General features: G+C 47.9%; 1 protein-coding gene across 1 annotated transcript in view; it reads right to left on the reverse strand.

The window, feature by feature from the left end:
• Positions 1–18,997, reverse strand: part of LOC123763305 (general transcription factor 3C polypeptide 3) — a 627,296-nt gene extending 608,299 nt beyond the window's left edge. The window contains exon 1 of the mRNA XM_069302985.1: positions 18,973–18,997. The gene's annotated coding sequence lies outside the window, so the exon portion shown is untranslated. The remainder of the gene's footprint in view (positions 1–18,972) is intronic.
• Between the last annotated feature and the right edge of the window lie 3,132 nt (positions 18,998–22,129).

Raw genomic sequence — 22,129 nt, forward strand, 5'->3', positions numbered from 1 at the left:
ACAAGGGATGGTCTGTGAGGTACAAGGGATGGTCTGTGAGGTACAAGGGATGGTCTGTGAGGTACAAGGGATGGTCTGTGAGGTACAAGGGATGGTCTGTGTGGTACAAGGGATGGTCTGTGAGGTACAAGGGATGGTCTGTGAGGTACAAGGGATGGTCTGTGAGGTACAAGGGATGGTCTGTGAGGTACAAGGGATGGTCTGTGAGGTACAAGGGATGGTCTGTGTGGTACAAAGGATGGTCTGTGGTACAAGGGATGGTCTGTGAGGTACAAGGGATGGTCTGTGAGGTACAAGGGATGGTTTCCGTGGTACGATATGGAACAGATGTTAATGATAAAGTATAAACTATGTGGTATGTTAAGGTCTCACACCCTCACCCATTATGTTCCTGATTGTCCAATGGTTAATGCATATAGAAACACTGAGATAAGGACTGTTCCTGAACAAATAGCCTGGATGTGTCACAAGGGGGAAGATTGCTGATATGAAACACTGAGATAAGGACTGTTCCTGAACAAATAGCCTGGATGTGTCACAAGGGGGAAGATTGCTGATATGAAACACTGAGATAAGGACTGTTCCTGAACAAATAGCCTGGATGTGTCACAAGGGGAAGATTGCTGATATTCTGGAGAGATAGAAGAATTTTTGCACCAAGATTGTAACCTTTTATTGCATTGTCTGAATGTCTATTACAAATTGTCTCTGTGCCTAGTCATAGAAGTATGTGTGTGTACGTCTGGTAACATGCTGCATGTGTAAAGGAAGAAGTATACATGTGTATCACTCAGAATGTTCAGTATATGACTACTGTTTGTGATATGTGTCTATATATGTATATATGAATACGTTGTACTGAACGGGGTGAGAATAGCTGGAGCAACCTCATCCCTCTGTACGTATATAAACCTCAATGAACTTATTTCAATTTCAACAGATATTATCCACTTGATGCGGTAGTTCAATTGCTTGGGTTGCTCTGGGATTGAACAGCTACGTTGTTTTCAATTTGCTTTCCCGTTTCCCCCCTCTTAATTCTATTAACTAGTTCGTAGCTTACTTGCTTGGTTAATTATATTATCTCTTTCTTGCGTGTTTGGCTTTAGAACTCTACCGCAATACGCATGCGCACGTGAGGTACACCACTCTGTGTACTTGTTCGAGGTGTCCAGCTATGCGTGCTTGCGTTAACTACCCAACTATGCGTTGTGCGGATGTGTGTGCAGGTTTGGCAAATTTTCAACTACATCTCAAATTTCATTGTCACCCGTGAGATAGTTGCTAGGAGGGTGGTCACATCTGTACTGTTGGGATAGTTGTGTAGGTGGTGTGTGACGCAAGGTGTCCCCCAGCTGTGTGTGTGTGAGTGTGTGTGTGTGTGTGTGTGTGTGTGTGTGTGTGTGTGTGTGTGTGTGTGTGTGTGTGTGTGTGTGTGTGTGTGTGTGTGTGTGACACGAGGTGCCCCCAGCTATGTGTGCATGACGCAAGGTGCCCCAGCTGTGTGTGTGTGACGCAAGGTGTCCCCCAGCTATGTGTGTGTGACGCAAGGTGTCCCAGCTGTGTGTTAGAGCCCTTATCAGGGCACGTGTGTGTGGTGGTGGGCGTGCCAGGGCACGTGGAGGGCGTGCCAGGGCACGTGGAGGGCGTGCCAGGGCACGTGGAGGAGGAGGAAGGGCAGGCCAGGGGTGGTGTGGGTAAGGAGCAGGGTGAAGGAACACAAGCTCCTCCTTCAAGCATCCAAAATTACTATTTACAACACTGAATATCACCCCAAAGCCTGACCCCGCTAACAGGCCTCGCCACAGACTACTCAGCCCGAGTGGTGGTCGGCAACACTGCTCCTTGCAGGGCTACCAACCCGGTATTAACGGTGGTTAAGATGCAGTTAAGAGGCCAGATTCACGAAAGCACTTACGCAAGCACTTACGAACGTGTACATCTTTCCTCGATCTTTGACGGCTTTGGTTACATTTATTAAACAGTTTACAAGCATGAAAACTTCCCATTCAGCTGTTGTTATTGTTATAAACAGCCTCCTGGTGCTTGGGAGCTCATTAACTGTTTAATAATTGGAAACAAAGCCGCCAAAGATGGAGAAAAGATGTACAGGTTCGTAAGTGTTTGCGTAACTGCTTCGTGAATTTGGCCCCTTAAGGTTAAGATAGTTAAGTCCATGTTGATGTACGACACAACCAGAACCAACAACATAACATCGTTGCCCAATACTCATTCCTGGCACCCAGATGCCTGATGTTAATCTCCTCCTCGTCTGTAATCTTGAGTAGAAAATCAAGTCAGGGAACGCCGAGGGTACAGAAAAGTCACAATATATAATGCTTCTGGTGGCTTACTACATATCAGAGGTTCATCCTATGTGTTTAGAGAGAGTGTGTCTAGTGTGTTCTAAGTGTTCTTCCGAGTCCAAGTGTTCTAAGACAACCAGTGGATAACTTCTTGCATCTGACAAATCTGAGATATTTAGCTAAGATTGTGTGATGAAAATATTTGGAAATTTGCCTTTTGAGAAATTTAAAAATTTCTCATAAACTCTTGTTTAATTCCATATTCAGAAACACTGATGGAATGTTTGAGAATAAATCTGCAGAGTTCAGGGTCAGCTGGACGTCGAATCCAGCGATTCGACGTCCAGCGACGTCGAATCTTTTTTGCGTCGTCGCAAATAACTTTGCGACACTTCCCAAAGTTATTTGTGTACAGACGAGGAGTCACAATAACGTGGCTGAAATATGTTGACCAAACACCACACTAGAAAGTGAAGGGACGACGACGTTTCGGTCGGTCCTGGACCATTCTCAAGTCGATTGTGTCTTGATCGTGACTTGAGTCGATTGTAACTTGAGTCCATTCTCAAGTCACAATCGACTTGAGAATGGTCCAGGACGGTCCGAAACGTCGTCGTCCCTTCACTTTCTAGTGTGTGGTTTGGTCAACAAAGTTATTTGCTACCAGAAACTACAAGGATATGATGACATTTGTTCTTCCATATAAACCCAAGAGTCTAGCACGAGAACACGAAGGTAAATGAACATTGAACAAAAATAACATTATCATTCTTATAACATTATCCCAGTAACTGACAGTTACAGCCCCGCTCCTGTGCCAGGTCAGTCCACCACGGGCTCACCATAGCCCGTGCTACTTGCCCCGCTCCTATGCCAGGTCAGTCCACTACGGGCTCACCATAGCCCGTGCTACTTGCCCCGCTCCTGTGCCAGGTCAGTCCACCACGGGCTCACCATAGCCCGTGCTACTTGCCCAGCTCCTGTGCCAGGTCAGTCCACCACGGGCTCACCATAGCCCGTGCTACTTGCCCCGCTCCTGTGCCAGGTAAGTCCACTACGGGCTCACCATAGCCCGTGCTACTTGCCCCGCTCCTGTGCCAGGTAAGTCCACTACGGGCTCACCATAGCCCGTGCTACTTGCCCCGCTCCTGTGCCAGGTCAGTCCACTACGGGCTCACCATAGCCCGTGCTACTTGCCCCGCTCCTGTGCCAGGTAAGTCCACCACGGGCTCACCATAGCCCGTGCTACTTGGAACTTTTGTTCCGAGTAGCTGAATCTAAAAACAACAACCCAGTAACTGACTAAATTTAGTGTTTTTATCCTTTAATGCTGGACCATTTAATAATTGTTTCTGCTTGGTGACCCCCTACCATGAGTGACCTGACCTGAGAGAACTGGATAAGCACCTCCAAAGGGTACCTGATCAACCAGGCTGTGACTCATACGTCAAGCTGCGAGCAGCCGCCGCGTCCAACAGCCTGGTTGATCAGTCCAGCAACCAGGAGGCCTGGTCGACGACCGGGCCGCGGGGACACTAAGCCCCGGAAGCACCTCAAGGTAACTCCCTGCCTGCTATAATCACGGGTCCAGCAGAACAGCAGTGGCAGACCATATAGCGATATGTGACAAATTATATTTGCCTCGATAAAAGCCAAAACCTGTGTGAATACACTCTGGCTTCCTGTCCCACTTACATAATGAATTATACAAGCTGCAATGTTCTATCATGCATCACTCCCCACAACCACTCTTCACAGTAACCCATTAGATTAGAGCGTTGACTAATCAACGCTATTACATCTATATTATCAAATTTGCAGACAATACGAAAATAGTGCGAGAAATATATGCAGAAGACGACAAAAATCCACACAAGACGATGTATTTAAATCGATCTATACAGTCTTTTATAATACACGAAACATTGCCAGATGTAGATTAATGTAATGCCCCTGTTACCTAGCAGTAAAATAGGTACCTGTGTGTTAGTCAGCTGTCACGGGATGCTTCCTGGGGGTGGAGGCCTGGTCGAGGACCGGGCCACGGGGACACTAAAGCCCCGAAATCATCTCAAGATAACCTCTCAAGAAGAATGTAGGAAAATATGTTGAGTTCGCAGTTCAAGTGATAATTAGTTCCATTCTCTAGAAAGAAGAGTATGGGGTAACATGGCTGAAGTATACTATATTAAATAAAATAAATTAAAAATTGAGGTGTTTGAGGTTTAAAATAAAATAAATCACCTCAAAACGGAGCACTAAGTGACGGATATTAACTGGTTATAAGTTTAAATATTGGAAAGACCTGGGTAAATACTGGTTTAGAAATAAGATAGATGGTTTATATGGAACTATCGGGTAACTTAAAGAGATATAGAATCGCTGGATTGTTTCTAGCGTAGGTTAGACAGATGGGTTTGGGTGAACATAAATAGAAGCTGATGGTCAATACCTGCAGCTTCTTATATTTTTTAGGTTAACGTCTTAACAGCCTGATTAAGTAGTTGGCACATGCAGAACTGCTGTTAATATTAACAGCTGTGAAGGCTTTTTACGATACGTTGACCTTAAAACAAAAAGATGGGAAATGGCCCTCAAAATGGTGGGTGTGGTAATTTAAGATCACACACACACACAAAATATAAGGTTAAGTCTTTATCATCATTTTATATATATTAAAATAAATACAAGTATTGTTTTCAGTGTGACCTCGACTCCCACGCGCATGCGCGGGGCTTGTGTCATGTCGGCCATATTGATGTGTGTAAACATTCATTTGTTTTTTGTCTCTCATTTTCTTCCCAAATTATTAGATGCTGGCATCTTATTTGTGAGAGTCGTGACTGAGAAGAGGGAGGAGTCGGACCGCTCAGATGTTGAAGCCAGACTGCACATGTGAAAATATGTACATGTAAAGATATGTACAATGTACAGATATGTACACATGTAGGTGCTTCAGCTGGGCGGTGATACATCCCTGGAAACACAAACCGAAACTGTCTCTATTTTCCGCTTGTTACAACTTGAAATAAAGTTGTTACATCTTGGCTTAACGTGTTTATGACGTATTAGAACGTTGTTACAACTTGCTATATTGGTTGTTATAACTGGTTAGGAAGTGTTAAAACTTGCTCGAACGTTGTACCAACGTCGTAGTTTCGGTGTGTGTTTGGCGGGATCTCCCTACTATTTATTAACTAGTATACTAGTATACCCCCTTATTTTTTGTGTATTTTGATGCTGGGATATATTCCTGCGCTGGGCCACTAAGTGTTACCAATTTCTATCTCACACAGCCGGTGTGTGTGTGAGTATATATGACCCGTATGTTAGGCTCCAGTTTGGTTATATCCGAGTGTCTTTTAACAACTTCTTGGCGGATAAATCTCAATGGATCACATATTGGTTTTGTAACTCTGTAGTAATGTGTGAAGTAATGTTCCTACAGTTGTCTGAATCGTATTCCCCGTCGTCCTCTGGGGCCCATAAGGTTATTTTTTCTATTTCCATGAGCAGCTGGTCAGTATTTTGGTCGTTACCTTTGGCCAGGTTACTCACTGCTGCACGCAGCCATGCCCGCCAGGCCAAGCCAGCCAGGCCAAGCCAGCCAGGCCAAGCCCCCCGGGCCAAGCCCCCCGGGCCAAGCCCCTTGCCAAGCCCCCGGTCCAAGCCCCCGGTCCAAGCCCCCGGGCCAAGCCCCCGGGCCAAGCCCCCTAGCCTGGCCTCCTGACAATGATCTCCTCAGGTCAGGAGACTGTGAGAGCTACGTCAGGCATCTCTCCCCCCTGTCATTCCTACGACGGTGAGCGGCTGTCTTTGGACGTCTTGGGTCAGCCTCCGTCACTGGACACGAGTCGCCTCTGTGAGAAGTTAGTTGCTTTTTTTTAAGGAATAACTTAAAGTGTTCTTATACTAACTGGAGAGTTATGGTAATGTATCATGTGTTACAGCCTGTGTTACAGCTCGTGTTACTAAAGCAACATGTTGGCAACACGTCACTGTTTCTTACTGTACAGTTGGTTATCTCAGAAATTCTCTGGTGTCAGCCAATGATTACAGCCACTACACCAGACATAAGTTAAAGAGGCGGGAACCAAGAGCTGTGGCTCACCCGCCGGACATACAATTAGGTGAGTACATATGTCACCGACCTGTCCAGGCATGGGAGACGGACACCTCTCTCTTCCAGGCCTTCCCATGCCCTCCCAAGCCCTCCCAGGCCCTCCAAAGGCCTCCCAGGCCTTCCAAAACCCTCTCAGGCCCTCCAAAGGCCTCCCAGGCCCTCCAAAGGCCTCCCAGGCCCTCCAAAGGCCTCCCAGGCCCTCCAAAACCCTCCCAGGCCCTCCAAAACCCTCCCAGGCCCTCCAAAGGCCTCCCAGGCCCTCCAAAACCCTCTCAGGCCCTCCAAAGCCCTCCAAAGCCCTCCCAGTCCCTCCCAAGCCCTCCCAGGCCCTTCCAGGCCCTCCAAAGCCCTCCCAGGCCCTCCAAACCCCTTCCAGGCCCTCCCAAACCCTACTAGGTCCTCCCAAGCCCTACCAGGCCCTTCCAAGCACTCCTCAACTCCCTCCCTCCCTCTCCCCCTTCCCCTCTCCAGTTCTCTCCCCTTTCCTCACTCCCTTCCCCCTCCCAAGCCCTCCTACCTTCTCCACCCTCCCTCCTTACACCAGATCAACAACTGTGAACCAGTACTCAAGAGAGATGTCCTCCATGGAACATGTTAATGGCAAGAATAAACACCCGTATGTCCACGACTGAGTTATAACAGGTGTTAAAGTCAACACTTAATGTCAACAATCTTGCACGAAGTCTTCATTCAGTTACACCGAGGATTTTGATAATTGAAAAACTGTAACTGGGGACCCGGTCAGAAAAACTGGGGAGCCGGTCGGCCGAGCGGACAGCACGCTGGACTTGTGATCCTGTGGACCTGGGTTCGATCCCAGGCGCCGGCGAGAAACAATGGGCAGAGTTTCTTTCACCCTATGCCCCTGTTACCTAGCAGTAAAATAGGTACCTGGGTGTTAGTCAGCTGTCACGGGCTGCTTCCTGGGGGTGGAGGCCTGGTCGAGGACCGGGCCGCGGGGACACTAAAAAGCCCCGAAATCATCTCAAGATAACCTCAAGATAACCCCCCCACCCCCCACCCCATACAACCCCCCCTTGGCCTCCCAATCCACCCATCGCAGCTGTGGCTAGTTAATTTAACAAAGGATTAAAATATATGTTATTTACTATAAGTCTGCCCGAAAGGCTATGCGTGTTAGTGGCTTCTGAAGAAATGTACAAATACCAATCCTATGTAATCTCACCAATCCATTGTACCTTCTTGTGAATATATTATTATTATTATTATTATTATTATTATTATAATGCCCAATAGTTGTGACAATTATTTGTAACAATTTCTAGGTTGATCAATGTGAAAAGGACTTCATAGCAAAGATACTGACAGCTCGGGTACTTGGACAGGCCTGGACGATTCACAGCTGTTGTTGTTGTTGTTATAGATTCAGCTACTCGGAACAAGTTCCAAGTAGCACGGGCTATGGTGAGCCCGATTCACAGCTATTCCCATCAATACTATCTGGAAGGTTGATGCTGGCTTAGGTATACTTCTGGAGGGTTATTGCTGGCCTAGGTATACTTCTGGAGGGTTATTGCTGGCCTAGGTATACTTCTGGAGGGTTATTGCTGGCCTAGGTATACTTCTGGAGGGTTATTGCTGGCCTAGGTATACTTCTGGAGGGTTATTGCTGGCCTAGGTATACTTCTGGAGGGTTATTGCTGGCCTAGGTATACTTCTGGAGGGTTACTGCTGGCCTAGGTATACTTCTGGAGGGTTATTGCTGGCCTAGGTATACTTCTGGAGGGTTACTGCTGGCCTAGGTATACTTCTGGAGGGTTATTGCTGGCCTAGGTATACTTCTGGAGGGTTATTGCTGGCCTAGGTATACTTCTGGAGGGTTATTGCTGGCCTAGGTATACTTCTGGAGGGTTATTGCTGGCCTAGGTATACTTCTGGAGGGTTATTGCTGGCCTAGGTATACTTATGGAGGGTTATTGCTGGCCTAGGTATACTTCTGGAGGGTTATTGCTGGCCTAGGTATACTTCTGGAGGGTTATTGCTGGCCTAGGTATACTTCTGGAGGGTTATTGCTGGCCTAGGTATACTTCTGGAGGGTTATTGCTGGTTTAGGTATACTTCTGGAGGCTTATTGCTGGCTTAGGTATACTTCTGGAGGGTTATTGCTGGCTTAGGTATACTTCGGGAGGGTTATTGCTGGCTTAGGTATACTTCTGGAGGGTTATTGCTGGCTTAGGTATACTTCTGGAGGGTTATTGCTGACTTAGGTATACTTCTGGAGGGTTATTGCTGACTTAGGTATACTTCTGGAGGTTATTGCTGGCTTAGGTATACTTCTGGAGGGTTATTGCTGACTTAGGTATACTTCTGGAGGGTTATTGCTGGCCTAGGTATACTTCTGGAGGGTTATTGCTGGCCTAGGTATACTTATGGAGGGTTATTGCTGGCCAAGGTATACTTCTGGAGGGTTATTGCTGACTTAGGTATACTTCTGGAGGGTTATTGCTGACTTAGGTATACTTCTGGAGGGTTATTGCTGGCTTAGGTATACTTCTGGAGGGTTATTGCTGACTTACGTATACTTCTGGAGGGTTATTGCTGACTTAGGTATACTTCTGGAGGGTTATTGCTGGCTTAGGTATACTTCTGGAGGGTTATTGCTGGCCAAGGTATACTTCTGGAGGGTTATTGCTGGCTTAGGTATACTTCTGGAGGGTTATTGCTGGCTTAGGTATACTTCTGGAGGGTTATTGCTGGTTTAGGTATACTTCTGGAGGGTTATTGCTGGCCAAGGTATACTTCTGGAGGGTTATTGCTGGCTTAGGTATACCTCTAGTGCCTCTAGTGCCATATAAAACTGGACATCCTGTAGTTAGGTGGATACAGAAAGTAGTTCGAATGAGTTTTTTTGGGGGGTTTGGTGATGGGGGCTTGGTCTGTCCACCTCTGGAGGGTTATTAAGACCACCACAATAACCTATTGACCATCCGGCGAGTATTCCTCGAGTCCGGAATATATCCCAGGACGAAAGTAAACTCCTAAGAGTACTTACACCGTGAGGCGGAGTAAACCTCTTGGTATATCTTCTCCTTCAAATCTTCCTTTCAGACTTGGGTCTAGCGAGCTGTAGTGAGTCCCAAGTACTCCTTGGTTACCTTGAGATGAGACCTTGAGATGAGTCCTTGAGACGAGATCTTGAGATGAGACCTTGAGATGAGACCATGAGATGAGACCTTGAGATGAGACCATGAGATGAGACCTTGAGATGAGACCTTGAGACGAGACCTTGAGACGAGATCTTGAGATGAGACCTTGAGATGAGACCATGAGATGAGACCTTGAGGTGAGACCTTGAGACGAGACCTTGAGACGAGACCTTGAGATGAGACCATGAGATGAGACCTTGAGACGAGATCTTGAGATGAGACCTTGAGATGAGACCATGAGATGAGACCTTGAGGTGAGACCTTGAGACGAGACCTTGAGACGAGACCTTGAGATGAGACCATGAGATGAGACCTTGAGATGAGACCATGAGATGAGACCTTGAGATGAGACCTTGAAATGAGACCTTGAGATGAGACCTTGAAATGAGACCTTGAGATGAGACCTTGAGATGAGACCTTGAGATAATTTCTCTGTGAGAAATTGCTCATATTACTCGCGCTTGTCTCGCGAGACAGGTATATGTTGTTGTTAAAGATTCGCTACCCGGAACAAAAAGTTCCAAGCAGCACGGGCTATGGTGAGCCCGTAATTTTTTTTTTTTTGAGACAGGTATATTAGGTCTCTAACCTCATTACACTAATGGTAAGAAATATATCCAAGGACGACCTTCATTTATTTGGCCTTAAATGAGGTATTAAACCGGGCAACGTACACAGTGAGAGAGAGAGAGAGAGAGAGAGTGTGTGTGTGTGTGTGTGTGTGTGTGTGTGTGTGTGTGTGTGTGTGTGTGTGTGTGTGTGTGTGTGTGTGTGTGTGTGTGTGTGTGTACGATTGCATCACTACTTCCCGTGAGAGGCAGTGTACGAAAAACACTGCTTCTCAAGTTAAAAAAATTATTCGTACACTATAAAAAAAAATCGTACATATAGTGTACGAAAACTCCACTCCTGTTCCTAGCCAGGACCTTTATTACTTTACACTTTCCTGAGCTAAACTCTAGTAGCCATTGGCTGGAACATTCTTTAATTGTTCGTAATCACCTAGTACTGTAGGGCAGTTCATCCAACCTGTTCTCTTAACAAATTATGTCTGAATTTGGCCGTTTGCCGGTATGGACGTAATTTGAAAATTAAAAATTATGGTAATTAATTTTTTTTATTATTATTTCCTACCTCCTCAGGTAGGTTATGAGGGCAGGACGTTCTCCTAAGGTTTCAAAACGTCATGAAAACCGTTAATTGAAAGTTTCCTCTCCTAACCTACCCGAGTAAGCCAGAGGACCCAAAACAGAAAACGGGACAGAACTTCCCTTTCGTGAGCCGATTTCATTTCAAATTACTGTACGCCCATTTTTGGCCAAACGAACAAACGAGCGAAAAGCGACGTAATTTTAAGAGGACGGGCCTCATAGCTGAATGGACAGCGCTTCGGATTCGTAGTCCTGAGGTTCCGGGTTCGATCCCCGGTGGAGGCGGAAACAAATTGGGCAGAGTTTCTTTCACCCCTGATGACCCCTGTTACCTAGCAGTAAATAGGTACCTGGGAGTTAGACAGCTGCTACGGGCTGCTTCCTGGGGGTGTGTGTAACAAAAAGGAAACCTGGTCGAGGACCGGGCCGCGGGGACGCTAAGCCCCGAAATCATCTCAAGATAACCTCAAGATAACGGGTTGGTCAACCGGAGTCTATCTCCTGCTCTAGTAAGCCAATCACGTAAGATAACTACTGGCACTCTGAGGCATCTCTATTATGGCACTCTGTTGATCTTGTTTTAGGTATAACTACTCAGAACAAAATGTTCATGTAGCACGGGCTATGGTGAGCCGTAATGTGACAACTCTGTTTCCTGTTGCTTAGGTACTCCTTCATCCACTGGAGCACCCTTCCCCGGTCACTCCTGCCTGTTTCTCCATGTTGTGCACGCGTCTCCTGTGGGGCACTGTATGCGTGCGCATCGGCATGCGTGCGCGAGTGCGTGCGTGTAGTGTGCAACGTGATTATCAAGCGAAGCAACATTTTTATATGCAAGATTACTATGTGAAGCTTGACACGAACCAGTGACCACAAATTCTCTCTCTCTTTCTCTCTGTACATACCTATCAGTGGCTACGGGAGGTGAGAGGCCTAACTCTTTATGCTTCGCCTACCAGGCCTATTCTACCTGTCGGTGTACTGTGGTTCACTCCACCGCGGGCATGACTGCCGGACAACGGGTTTTCACAGCTCAGTCGAGAGCAAATAATGTAAACGCCATTTTTGTTCTACCTAGAGCCACGTGGTCGTAAATGTGTGTGAGTGTGTGTGAGTGTGTGTGTGTGTGTGTGTGTGTGTGTGTGTGTGTGTGTGTGTGAGTGTGTGTGTACGTACACGTGCGGGCGTGTGGTTGTGTCCAACCTCGTGCTTTGGACGTGAATTAAGGCTCGTGCTGAACAACGTATGTATCCTTAAGACAAGAGAAATAAGGTTGATCAAGAGTTGTAAAGCATAAGGAGGAGGATGGTGAGAGGCGAGACTAGGATGGCCATAAGGAGGGCTTAATTGTACACCAACTACTTGGTGAACAATTAAGTCGTGTAGAGAATCGGGAAACTCAACAAGCTAAAGACCCCTTAGCATCAATCCCTCGCCTCAGAGCCGGCCCCACCCCCACCCACCCCGTCACCCAACCACTCAACTACCCGTCAGGCCGTAACGATCTCCATTCATTATAAAACGTCTTTGAAAAGTGATTCTACAGACAGATGACTCGCCTCGCAGATAAGCCTCAGAGCCCCAAACTCTCCCAGATACCCCCACTCTCATAATTCCCCCCTCCCCTCGCCCCCTCCCCCTCTGTTGCATCCTTAAACTGCATTTCATGTTGCAAAACAACTTGACCCCTGGCCACCTCTCCCCCACCTGCCTTTACCCAGTCATGACCACCAGACACCCCCCCCACAACTCCTCGGGTCCCCTGTATGGTCAGCCCATCTGTGGTGTTTTTCCTGCCATACAGAAGCGAGGAGATTTAGCAAAGAACCTGCCTCTTTGTCACAGTAATTCCCACAGCACATACTACCTACACATTGCCCTGTGTGTCTCTCTCCCACACCCACACACACACACACACACACACACACACACACACACACACACACACACACACACACACACACACACACACACAAACCCACACACACACCCCCACACACAAACCCACACACACACACCCCCCCCCACACACACACACACACACACACACCCACACACACACACACCCACACACACACATTCATCAACATGTCTCCTGCGACGGATAATAAACGAGCATTAATATACACATGGAATATTAATGCGGGGTGATTAATACTTAGCGTCAGCGGGACCCAGACAAAGGTGAGCACAGGGACTCTCTCTCCCCCGGCCAGCCTTCCCTCGCTCGGGATTAATGACAGGCGCCGCCGGAGAGTTTTCATACCCACGGATCAACTCTTGCCAGAGGTGACTAAAGGTGTTGTTGGCAAGACTGACAGCTGGGATTTATTAGACAAACATGATGAAGGTAAACATGGAGCTTCGCGAGAGAGAGAGGAAGAGCGGGGAAAGATAGGCAGGCGAGTGGGTATTGGAGAGAGAGAGAGATGGATATGTGGGTAAAGGAAGAGGTAAAGGTAAGGTGTTAGAGTGAGGTAGCAAAGTGTGATTGAGGTAAAGTTACACTTCAACGTGATGGCGCTCTGCACGCTACTTTAAAAGCTCCATCTTGGCTATACAGTGAATGGGGGGGAAGCAATACATACAGTGAGGAGTGTACTTGTCAACAGTGAAGGGAGAATAGTCGGTAGTGTTGGGGTACCGCGAGGTATGAAGGGCACATATTGACAGCTTCGTGTCACTGTAGACAGCTTCGTGTCACTGTAGACAGCTTCGTGCTACTGTAGACAGCTTCGTGTCACTGTAGACAGCTTCGTGTCACTGCAGACAGCTTCGTGTCACTGCAGACAGCTTCGTGTCACTGCAGACAGCTTCGTGCTACTGTAGACAGCTTCGTGTCACTGTAGACAGCTTCGTGTCACTGCAGACAGCTTCGTGTCACTGCAGACAGCTTCGTGTCACTGCAGACAGCTTCGTGTCACTGCAGACAGCTTCGTGTCACTGCAGACAGCTTCGTGCTACTGTAGACAGCTTCGTGCTACTGTAGACAGCTTCGTGTCACTGCAGACAGCTTCGTGCTACTGTAGACAGCTTCGTGCTACTGTAGACAGCTTCGTGTCACTGCAGACAGCTTCGTGTCACTGCAGACAGCTGATGTGCGACCTTCACACCTCGCGTTGGTCGAGGTCGACCTTCAAACTCTCCCCCTCGGTCGAGGTCGACCTTCAAACTCTCCCCCTCGGTCGAGGTCGACCTTCACATACAAGAGGACAGCCCAATAACTGTCACTTGTTCCTGAGCTGCAAGCACTCCCCCCCCCCCTAAGTGCCGAATATTAAATTCCATGGAGACGTCCCTATACCCCCCCCCCCCCAAGTTTAAGATGGAGAAGATCAAATAGCATTATGACAGGAAATCAATCTGGAAATAACCAATCACAGGTCAGAGAACTATTTAGATTTTGCAACAAATTTTTTTTCGCTTGCAGACGATGGAGTCACAATAACGTGGCTGACGTATGTTGACCAGAGCGCACACACTAGAAAGTGAAGGGACGACGACGTTTCAGTCCGTCCTGGACCAAAACACTCGACTTGAGAATAGTCCAGGACGGAGCGAAACGTCGTCGTCCCTTCACTTTCTAGTGTGTGGTCTAGTCACTAAATTTTCGCTTGACCAGTAGATAAACACCTGCCAGGAAGTTGTTGTTTAAGATTCGCTACCCGGAACAAAGTTCCAAGCAGCACGGGCTATGGTGAGCCCGCAAGAACCTCCCCAGGGTGTACAGTCTTTGCACCTCAGGGCACACAGTCCTTGCAGTTGAGACACAGACCAGCGTGAAATTTATTTCTATAGAAGACATAGAACAACTTCAAGCACCCGATATCAACAGTCTTCGACTGCAGCCGATATCAACAGCCTTCGACTGCAGCCGATATCAACAGCCTTCGACTGCAGCCGATATCAACAGCCTTCGACTGCAGCCGATATCAACAGCCTTCGACTGCAGCCGATATCAACAGCCTTCGACTGCAGCCGATATCAACAGCCTTCGACTGCAGCCGATATCAACAGCCTTCGACTGCAGCCGATATCAACAGTCTCCGACTGGGCAGCAGAAAATATCATGAGATGAATTCCAGGTCCTTAGTTTGGGTCAAAATGAAAACCTTAAATGAAATAGGGAGTACTTTACTCATAATAGTTTACTGTCATACAGTTTACTGACACATAGATTCACATCCTTCAGAACATCCTGTTTCATATCATGTTTCAATATCTACTTATGCACACACACCCGACTGTGGTGGCTGGCGTTCGGTTACACCCGACTGTGGTGACTGGCGTTCGGTTACACACGACTGTGGTGGCTGGCGTTCAGTTACACCCGACTGTGGTGGCTGGCGTTCGGTTACACCCGACTGTGGTGGCTGGCGTTCGGTTACACCTGACTGTGGTGGCTGGCGTTCGGTTACACCCGACTGTGGTGACTGGCGTTCCGTCACACCCCAGCCAAGAGATTGCCCCCACATCCAACACACACACACACACACACACACACACACACACACACACACGCACACGCACACACGCACGCACTCACACACACACACACACACACACACACACACACACACACACACACACACACACAGTGTTGTGGGTGCAGAGCCCCGCCACTCAGACGATAACAATGGCTCCAAGATTACCAATGCTCCCTTAACCTGAGCATCTCTCACAGCCTGACGACCGCCTTAAATGGTGACCATTAATCTCAAATTCAAACATGATGCTCATGGCTCACGCACCACGAATCTTAAGGCCTGCAAAGCGCCCATAATTGCACACGTTTACCAACACTGTGTTTGTAAAGTGGGATCGAACCCCGTATTCGTGGACGGTAGAGCGACGGATGCTCTCCCTACTTGCAGGTCGGCGTTCAATCCCCCGACCCATTCCATTGAGCATCATTCTTTCCTATCCTATCCTAAATCCTTGTCCCTCATATCCCTTCCATTGGCTATGTAGTCGTAATTCTTGAGAGTGAAGAATTCTGTGATCATTGTTCTCATGGTGTTCAAAGGAGAACTTCTGAACACTTCATTAACATCTCCAAGGGATACCTGATCACCTGGGCTGTGATTCAGACATCACACTGCGAACAGTGGCATGACGCCGCTATTATTTTTACGACGCCGGCGTCGTCAAAATGACGCCGGCGTCGTAGAAATGACGCCGAAGTCGCAGATTATCAAGGACTGGCGTCTCGACGCACCTACAAAGCTGATCTCTTAATTACAGTATGGTGCTTAGCCCATGATTTTGCAGTGACAGTGAAAGTGCCATCAGTGACTATGATAGTGACGGCAGTGACCACGACACTGGCAACAGTGACAGTCACAGCAGTGAATACTGCCAGCAAGAGCAGTGTCCCTGATAGTGAAAAACAGTGAGTGATCAGATCAATTTAGAATAAAGATCATAAGCTCAACAAGACAAAAAAAAAATTGTCTTGTTGTCTTGTCAAAAACAAATCTATTCGATTTATTGCTTTTTATTATTTTTGTTTGAGAAGCGTATGCTACAATTTCATCATCTTAAACCTATATGCTGGTCTTTGTTTGTTTGTTTGTTTCCACGACTTTTGGAAGGAAAGATGTCGTGTGGTTGGTCACACTGCCAATCTGTTATTAATTACCTGCATAGGACGATCGTCTGTTATTAGCGAGAAATGCGGTCCTGCCCTGAGAGTCTTAAGTCAGCGCTCATCACCCCAGCGACCCTTCCCGGCACCGCAACGCTCCCGGCACCGCAACGCTCCCGGCACCGCAACGCTCCCGGCACCGCAACGCTCCCGGCACCGCAACGCTCCCGGCACCACAACGCTCCCAGCACCACAACGCTCCCACCACCGCAACGCTCCCACCACCGCAACGCTCCCAGCACCACAACGCTCCCAGCACCACAACGCTCCCGGCACCGCAACGCTCCCGGCACCACAACGCTCCCGGCACCGCAACGCTCCCGGCACCGCAACGCTCCCGGCACCGCAACGCTCCCGGCACCACAACGCTCCCGGCACCACAACGCTCCCGGCACCACAACGCTCCCAGCACCGCAACGCTCCCAGCAGCACAACGCTCCCAGCACCGCAACGCTCCCGGCACCGCAACGCTCCCGGCACCGCAACGCTCCCAGCACCACAACGCTCCCAGCACCACAACGCTCCCAGCACCACAACGCTCCCAGCACCACAACGCTCCCAGCACCACAACGCTCCCAGCACCACAACGCTCCCAGCACCACAACGCTCCCAGCACCACAACGCTCCCAGCACCACAACGCTCCCAGCACCGCAACGCTCCCAGCACCACAACGCTCCCAGCACCACAACGCTCCCAGCACCACAACGCTCCCAGCACCACAACGCTCCCAGCACCACAACGCTCCCAGCACCACAACGCTCCCAGCACCACAACGCTCCCAGCACCGCAACGCTCCCAGCACCACAGCACTCATAGCCTCGCGGGCGTTCCTAGCCACGTATCGTCCATCCCAGCGGCTAGGAGAAGAGGCAGACGACATTGACAAACATCCATGGAGTCGAGGGAAGAGTTGCCAACATCAACACCTTTCCAACTTCCGGCTCAGACGTCTTACAAGGAGGCGTAACAAAAGTTTCGAATATATCATTTGAATATGAAATTTTGCTTGTATGATGCAGGCGAATGATTGGTTCATTAAACACACACACACAACGCGGGTTGAATAGGTAATTCAGCCTGGCTGGTTAATGTACACACACACACACAGGCATATGCAACGGAATGCATCCAGTGAAGAATGAATTAATGTGGCAGGGATTCAAATTCCTTCATCACATATAGTTTATTGTAGGACTGTGTGTGTGTGTGTGTGTGTGTGTGTGTGTGTGAGAGAGAGAGAGAGAGAGAGAGAGAGAGAGAGAGAGAGAGAGAGAGAGAGAGAGAGAGAGAGAGAGAGAGAGAGAGAGAGAGAGAGAGAGAGAGAGAGAGAGACTTATAATTAGCTGATCACGATTTTCTCCCTTCCCTTCAAAAACACACAAAAACCAAATTGAGAATCGAAAACTGACTTACCCACACGCGCGCCTCACAGACACCAGCCTCCTCCACCCTGCCAGCCAGCTATACAGTTCTTCTATCTCTTTGATCTCCGAGTCAACAGGCCGACCCCGCCATTAAGGAACGCGTCACACACCTGTGTGAACTTTGATTGAACTGGAATACAGGTACGTAGGCTCTCGTATCTTGCTACAAGAAGTGAGCCGTCACAGCGCCGACTAAGAAGCTGGTGCACACCGTCTCCAATATGATACGGAAACCTTCCGTGTCACAGATAATGTGCACGGCAGTACGGCCTTAACGTGCACAAACCTATCTACCCGATAGATCCGTCAAGCTAACAGCCACTACCAATGATAGGATTAATTTCCATCTATCGGCCGCTTTTAATAAGTTTATATTCGTCAATGTTCTTTATCATCCGTTGACAGCTTGTTCAAAACGGCGATTCATCAACATATTGTTCCAGGAGGTACGAGGCAGTATCACTCATCAACCACATACGATCTCCAGGCGCCGCACTGAGATGAATATTCTTGGGAAGATTCATATTTAACGACACCTGGATAACGTCTTCGAGCCCGTCACATAGGTTCGAAGTTACATGGGGGGCCGAGAAACCTCCAGAGGCATCCAGGAAAGCACCGATCAGCATTACAGAACTGTTGATGCTGAGACTGAATGACTGACTCGGCTCCCAACGCATCAGTGACAATGTCCAGCACTTAGGAACCCAAGCGCGATAGTCACTAGCAAATGAAGAGCACCCAAGATGCTAGAGAGCTTTGGTAACTCAATCCCACGACTCCAACCGCTTCGTAAACTTAGTAACGTAACAGCATACAGCGTTGTAACGAGCAATTGTAACAGCACTTTAATCAGCCTCCGTGGCTGAGAGCTCAATGATCCACTGTACAATATGCATTATAATGTATCATATCACCCTTCCTGTCCATGGACGACGGACGAGAGAATGTATATATTACATATGTATGTACGTATGTATGTATGTATTTATGTATGTATAGCAGGCATATCACACTGAGGGTCCCCCGAGAGCCCATCTGGGCCACATTAGTGTTCTCATGAGGGCCACAACCCCCAAAACTAATTGAAGTCATTTAGAAACAATTATTGCAGAATATATTGACTACTTAAAAGTTTTCTTGAAACACTCACCCCTTCTTCGTTCAGTTTCTCACGAGCCATCTTAAAGATCATGTGGAATCTGAAAAAATAAAATTAAATTAAACATAAAATCATCGGATAATAAACTGAAACGAAACTTAGGTCAGCTGAACAGTTAAGGTCATGTGTATTTTTAGAAGTTTTAAGTCGCTTGCCTCACAGCTGCATTCCTGTTTCTTTTGTGTTTTTAAAATCTGTTAAAAGATGATAGTTTAAATTACAAAAAACCTGATATTTTGGCTGTTAAATGACCAAATTACAGTATCCATTGTGCGGCCCACAGGTGTGTGCCCGGGCCACAGGTGTGCTTGCAAAGGGCCGCAGGTGTACTTGCAAAGGGCCGCAGGTGTACTTGCAAAGGGCCGCAGGTGTACTTGCAAAGGGCCGCAGGTGTACTTGCAAAGGGCCGCAGGTGTACTTGCAAAGGGCCGCAGGTGTACTTGCAAAGGGCCGCAGGTGTACTTGCAAAGGGCCGCAGGTGTACTTGCAAAGGGCCGCAGGTGTACTTGCAAAGGGCCGCAGGTGTACTTGCAAAGGGCCGCAGGTGTACTTGCAAAGGGCCACAGGTGTGCTTGCAAAGGGCCGCAGGTGTACTTGCAAAGGGCCGCAGGTGTACTTGCAAAGGGCCGCAGGTGTACTTGCCAAGGGCCGCAGGTATACTTGCAAAGGGCCGCAGGTGTACTTGCCAAGGGCCGCAGGTATACTTGCAAAGGGCCGCATGCGGGACTCTCTGCAACTGTTATAGAGGGGTCACGGTAGTACAGTCGGGTTCTTTCTCGACGCACAACCGAGCATTCCGGGATCGAAACCCGGGCGGAACAGAAGTGATTGGGCGCCGCATTTCCTATCACCTAATGGTCCTATTCACCTAGAAGTAAATACAGGTAACCAGACGTTAGTCAGCTTGATGTGGTCTTCCATTCTGGGCGGGTCAGTAAATCGACCTTGGGAGAGGGGGAGGGAAGGGAACCTTGATATAACCCTACCGTGTATGAATACACTCTGGCTTCCTGTCCCCGGACACAATGAATTATAATCACCATTAAATACTAGTTATCACTGCTAATGTCCACGTCTGAGGTATTAAATAATAAAAAATACTTCACTTTTCAAGGATTACGAACGATTGAAAAGGATATCTTTAATTTTTTTTTAGCTTTAAACGGCAAAATCTGTCAGCAACTTGTCAACAGTCTAGTCCTAAGATAATAAATTTGGGTTTATCTTGAAGGCCTGGCCCCTAACAACCTGACGCTCGTTAGGGGGCGTTTAAGTGTGTACAGCGTCTCCCTTGGGACCTCGATAGGACCTTGGGTCTAACCCCCCCCCCCCCCCCCCCGAAGGAGGGTGCAGCCCTTAAGGGACGAACAGGAAGAAAAGAAGCAGGGGAAAGGGAGGGGAGGAAATAAGGGGGTAGGGACAGGGGGAAGGTAATGGTGGTGGGGCGGGGGGCAACGACCCCTGTGCGATGGTCCGCGCTCCAGTTCAGAGAAATGACGGACATTTATTAAACTATCCGACCCACCTTACAATTTGAGGAGAGCCAATTACTCCAGGCTTGGATATTGTGACTGGAACAGGTGATTGGTGGAAGGTGGTTCTTGCTCTTGTGTGGGTGGTGGAGTGGTGGTAGTGGTGGTGGTGGTAATACTGTGTTGTGTGTGGTGGTGGTGATGGTGTACTGTGTGCCACCACACAGTACCACCATACAGCACGCAACTCCACACACAATTTGTCAGAAAGCCTTTGACACAGTGCCTCACAAAAGGCTGTTTCAAAAGTTGGAGCAACAGGCAGGAATAAAAGGTAAGGTGGTCCAGTGGATAAGGGAGTATCTAAGCAACAGGAAACAGCGAGTAACGGTGAGGGGGGAGACATCAGAGTGGCGAGATGTCACCAGCGGAGTCCCACAGAGCTCTGTACTTGGACCCATCCTTTTTCTAATATATGTGTAAACGATCTTCCAGAGGGTATAGACTCATTACTTTCAATGTTTGCTGATGATGCAAAAATTATGAGAAGAATCAAGCCAGATGAAGATAGACAGAGACTACAAGACGACCTGGACAAACTGTAGGAATGGTCTAGAAAATGGCTACTAAAGTTCAACTCAGTTAAGTGTAAAGTAATGAAATTAGGCTAAGGTGGCAGAAGACTGAACACAAGGTACCATCTGGGAGGTGAAATCCTGCAAGAGTCAAATAGAGAGAAAGATCTGGGGGTTGATATCACACCGAATCTGTCCCCAGAGGCCCACATCAAAAGGATATCATCAGCTGCATATGCTAGATTGGCCAACATAAGAACTGCCTTTAGAAACTTGTGTAAGGAATCGTCCAGAACCTAGTATAGCACTTATGTCAGACCAATCCTGGAATATGCAGCTCCAGCCTGGAGTCCACACTTAGTTAAACACAAGACAAAGTTAGAGAAGATTCAGAGGTATGCCACCAGGCTCGTCCCGGAACTAAGAGGTATGAGCTACGAGGAAAGGCTAAAGGAGCTGAACCTCACATCCCTAGAAAACAGAAGAGTAAGGGGAGACATGATAACCACTTACAAAATTTTCACGGGAATTGACAGGGTGGACAAAGACAAACTCTTTAGCACGGGTGGAACATGAACAAGGGGACACAGGTGGAAACTTAGTACCCAAATGAGCCACAGAGACATTAGAAAGACTTTTTCAGTGTCAGAGTAGTTAACAAATGGAATACACTAAGCAGTGATGTGGTGGAGGCTGACTCCATACACAGTTTCAGATGTAGATATGATAGAGCCCAGTAGGCTCAGGAATCTGTACACTAGTTGATTGACAGTTGAGAGGCGGGACCAAAGAGCCAAAGCTCAACTCCCGCAAGCACAACTAGGTGAGTAAATATAGCACACACGACCCGGAAACGGTATGTAGACATTTGCGTCTCCCTCTGGCTGCATCTATCTTGTTTTGCGTCAATCATTGCGTCAGTCGTTTTAACAACCACGTGTCTCGGGTATTTAAACTCATCCATCACTTCCGCCAATTCGAATTGGCACAGAATTTCCTGTGTTGTTTCGCTCCTGTTGCTTTATTTTGGCCAACATTCAATTTTAATAGGTTTGGTTAGGCCTACGTTTTTGTTAGTTTAGGCTGGGATGGTTCCTGACC

This window comes from Procambarus clarkii, chromosome 49 (genome assembly GCF_040958095.1).
Source record: "Procambarus clarkii isolate CNS0578487 chromosome 49, FALCON_Pclarkii_2.0, whole genome shotgun sequence".
Lineage (NCBI taxonomy): Eukaryota > Metazoa > Arthropoda > Malacostraca > Decapoda > Cambaridae > Procambarus > Procambarus clarkii.